The sequence below is a fragment of the Temnothorax curvispinosus genome, unplaced genomic scaffold, assembly GCF_003070985.1.
Source record: "Temnothorax curvispinosus isolate PA1 unplaced genomic scaffold, ASM307098v1 QBEX01005876.1, whole genome shotgun sequence".
NCBI lineage: Eukaryota > Metazoa > Arthropoda > Insecta > Hymenoptera > Formicidae > Temnothorax > Temnothorax curvispinosus.
Genome location: NW_020215656.1, coordinates 400,571 through 405,308, shown reverse-complemented (window position 1 = coordinate 405,308; position 4,738 = coordinate 400,571).

Here is a 4,738-nt window from a genome sequence, read left to right as displayed (position 1 = left end):
ATTATATTAATTTTATTTCTGAAATTATTTGTATTTTACTCAACAGATGCAGATTGTGATTCGTGCGTACATAAGGGTGGAGCCATTTCGTCTTTTTAACTGGTACACAAAATTGCCAATACAATCGTGCCTATCATCTCGTTTAATAGCTCTGCTGAGTAAGGTTCTATAGCATAGCGTAAAAAGGTGGGACTGCATTTTTGACTCATCCCAAGGGATGATTCGACTGAATTTACCGCGAGGGGGGGGATGCGAAGGATTAGAGCGAAGGGTTCGTGCGACCACCCCTGTAATAAAAGTCAAAATTGATCGATGTAAATGAGAAACAATACTTCGGTATTGATTATTCTTTTGACATCTTTTAATTTTTATCAAAAGGCTAAATTGATACGATTAAAATATTTGGGTAATTCAAGAAAAATTTACTGTTTTGCAGCATTTACTATTGACTATTGAGTAGGTATTATTCTAATTATAATAGCTTATGGAATTAATATTAATACAGTATATTGTATAATATTAATACGTAATTATTTTAATCCGTAAATGTTTGTTGAAAACAAAGGAAATGTGTCATTAGCTGTCGCATTGACTGTAGATTAAGGATGAATTCGGGACGGTTTTTGAAAAATGAAAAACGATTCTTTTTCTGGTTCGCGACCTGATAATAGAATCTGTTGCATATTTCGTTTCGCGCTACTTGCTTTGACCATCGTGATAACTCGCCGCTACAAAGTGGGTGACTTGTCGGGCTTTTTACATGCTACCGTCAATGACTTCCCCTGGCATTATTGGCGCCGCCACCGCCGCCGCTGCCGCTGACCCGTGGGTGGAGGACGAGGGTGGTCCCCGCCATGAATAACCAAGTAAAGAATCGCGGAAAAGAGAAGGCACGAGGTTGGCGGTGGTAGCGGGAGAAAGGTGGCGGCTGGGCATCGCGAAGAAAGAGAGAGAGAGAGAGGAAGAAAGACGAAGTCTAAAGAGACCGACGCACACGATGCCGGGGCGCCCGTACCGGTACATTCACGTACACGCCGCCGCGTGACGTCACCGCATTGTTAAACGAGCAAGCATTGTAGTCACTATTGTGAGTCTCCGCCATTATTCTAAGACAATCGTCCAACACAATGAGACCTACGGGAGGATGAGTAGAGAATCCTCTCTCCTTCTCTCTCTATTTCTTTCTCGTTCTCGCTCTTTCAGTTCCACCGCCCGTCTTTCTCCTTCTTCATATGTTTTTCCTACTTGTGAATAAAGTTTTGTAGTGTCATGCCGGGTGAGCTGGGGCACGTGCGTTTTTATTGCGAGTCCTGTAGACAAATAGAAGAAAGAAGTAGCGTCGGACCCGACACTGATTCATGGAAGAATCACGACCGTAGGATGCATACTCCGAAATTTTAATTCCGTAGTTTCGTGAACTCGACGTTTGAGATATCTGTCTTCGAGAAAATATCGAAGTAGTAGGGAGGATTGAAGAAATAACGAAACTTTATAGACTTACAGATAGACACCACCAGTGATTGACTTTAACTTTTACTCGTGGTCTCGCAAATCCGGGTAAAGTCAATGTCATGTGAGTTTCGATCGCTAACCTCGCGATCAGCACTTTCCTTCCCTTCCTGGTTCGCGCGTACGGCGGAAGGGCGGCCGGCAGGGGGAAAGAGCGCCTTTCGAAGCCGGTTTTATCATCGAACGATCGTTCTTCCGAATAATCGCGAACGTGCCTAACGATCGTGGACGGGGTTTCGCGCACACGAGACACGCCACCTTGCGATCGGTCACAAAACAGCGACACAATAACCGGGCCGCAACAATGCCGGGCGACAATGCAGGCACCACCAACACAGCCGCGAACCGAATCCATTGTCTGTACTTCTCTTGTTCTCCTTTCATCCCCTGCACTTCCACGACGAGGCGCACAGGGCACCGGCGGTGAAGAACCTGGAGGGGTAACGGATAACGGGGGTGGAAGGCGAATCTGTGATGTGGCGACCTCGTAGGACGACTTTGCTTAAGCTGCGCAAGAGTTGTTCCACCCTGTTCGTAGGAATCGGTTGCTGTAGAAGAATCTCTTCTCAATTAACTTTAGCTTCATAAAGTTATTTAGAAAATACCGTTCAGGTCAATTTATATAAATGGGTGTCAATTTATATAAATTTATATTTATATAGGTGAAAGTTTTGAAGAATACATTTTATTTATTAATTAGCATTTTAACGATAAAGACACTTGTTCGTGTTTGGCAATTTACATTAAGCAAAGAAGTTTAAAGAGGCAAAAGAAAAAAAAAGGTGTTATATAGTTTTCCATTCCTAAACGCTCTTTACTAATTGCTATTATTAAATTCTTTATTCTACTAAATTATGTTCGTAAAATTTCGTTTGTTTTTAAGTTTTTTGAACATTACCTGAATACGCGATAATTAACTATTGAATTGAATGCTCCAATACTAAATATTTATACATTTTCTAAATAGAAATTAATATTTATTGCACGCAACGTAACTATATGAGAGAGACTTGTTCGTCTTCGGCGATTTCGCTAAGACCAAAAACTAAGACAGACTCGGGGACCGACTATACTCCGCGGTATTATAGCACAATATCTGTTTCAAATAAAAAGGCTATTGTGAAGACCTTGCACGGCATTCATCGTAATGAATGCACCCCGTCGCAATGACAGAGTCTTGCATGTAAGACACAAGAGGTATAAAAGAGTCGCGAGAAGCTTAAAATAACAGTCGCGTGTATCAGAAGACGATGACGACGTCTGCTCGTTGCACGCGTGCGCGGCAGCGAGATGGTTTTGCATTCCGCAGTCGCAAATTTCTATGGACCGTTTGTGACATTCTCGTCCTGCACGACCACTTCTGTCCTCGACACCACGCTCTTTCCCTCTTTTTCTTCGCGTCCTTGCTTGCGAATCTCCATCGTCTCTCTTTCTCTTGCGACTTTTTGCGCTCATTTCTCACTCTCGAAGATACGCGTGCTCTCAAGACACATTTTCCACAGCAGAGTCGTTAACATGTGAAAACTTTAATTCTCCTCATAGCTTTCTCGCCCGCATTTTTCCTTGCTCTCTACCGTTCGCGCGGTGCATCAATGTGTTCGGCGCTCAATTGTTGAACGCGGTGAGGATCCAAGTACTTTCGGAAGAAAGTTTATGAAAGGAGAACAAAATGAACTTTAGAAGGGTCCACATTATTCGCCTTTTTCTGAATAGCTAATATTAGAATTAAATCGGAGCAAGCTTTGTACATACTTGCGTATATTAAACTATCTACAAACTATATTGTTAAAAGTAATTTTTTATAACGTGACATTTTTCTGCTTAATTTGCTGAATTTATAGAATCGTGCGAAAATTTTTTAAAGAATTTTAACCGCATTTTTATCCGATTAGACACGTATATTATCATAGATTCGCACTGTAACTCAAAGTCGAACACGTAGCTGTATAGCGAGCGGATTGTGTCCCAAGTTGGCTTCGAGCTCTTACATTCAACCCCTTGATTCGCAATCCCGCCAGAACGCGGGGTTACATTCAGGTATTAGCCTCCGGCACACGGATGTGCTTCATACGTTATTCCTGCTTCCCTCTGTTGTAGTTTCTTGTATGATCGTTTATAGTGTAAGTGTAAGATACGGTAAGATATTTAATGGACATTTATCTCTCCCATTTACTTTCTTTGCACTTCTGTTTCATCTTTTCTTTTATTAGTATAAATTTTCGTAAGAATACATGTATGGAATATAAAAGTGTTTTTCAGTTTCCTTAATGTTTTGTATAAAAAGTATATGTGTTATTCAAGAGAATTTTTTAAAGGAAGGAAATAATGTTCCCTAAATTTGCAATAGAGAGTTTAAAATAAATAAAATTTATCAAGGATATCAACTATTTTAAATATCTTTAAATAATTGAAAGTGCAGGCGGATAGAGGATTGTTTTTCTACCTAAAACAATATTTTGACATAATTACAGTTACATAAGATGTGTATATGTGCGTGAAAACTTTTTATGCAAACGAGAGTGCCGCTCACTCAATAGATCATTCACGTCGCTATCACTCATGCTGGGAGATTTATCTAAATTTTCCGTGCTCCCGGCTGAAAATCAACTGAATCGACTGAAAAATATGCACGCGTCTTTTTTGCGGCCTTGCTTTGTGCGCGCATAGTGCGTACGGTGCGAAACGAGACGGCGATGTAACGTGGATGCTGGATCGGGTAGGTGAGCGCGCCCTTATTCGACTCTTTTGTCTAGGCGTCCATTCTCCGGCACATTATCAGGCCTATTGTCCCTCACATTGTTACCCCTACCTCGACGTCTCATTGTTTTGCAATTTCCCCCACTTAACCGATACGACTGCCTCACCATCAACCCCTATCCCCACCCCATTTTCCTTCCTATCCTCAGTCTTTGCGCCACGCTGTTCTCTCGATCTGCTTGGCATTCCCGTTTTCTACTGTCACTTTCCGACCTCTTATCGACGATGTCGAAAAGAGGGAATTGATATCTTAATGTGTCGCGCAAGAGATTATTTTATGGATATATAATCAAGTACAATAATTTACTGTCTGTCTCTGAAATTATTTCTCAGTTATATTTGTTAAATATATTATTTTAACATATATTATTTTAGTCTTAAAATAATTACATATTTATTAAATAGATATATAATTATTTTGAGATTATGTTAATGATTTAATTGCCTTGAATATGCGTGAATGAGTTTATTG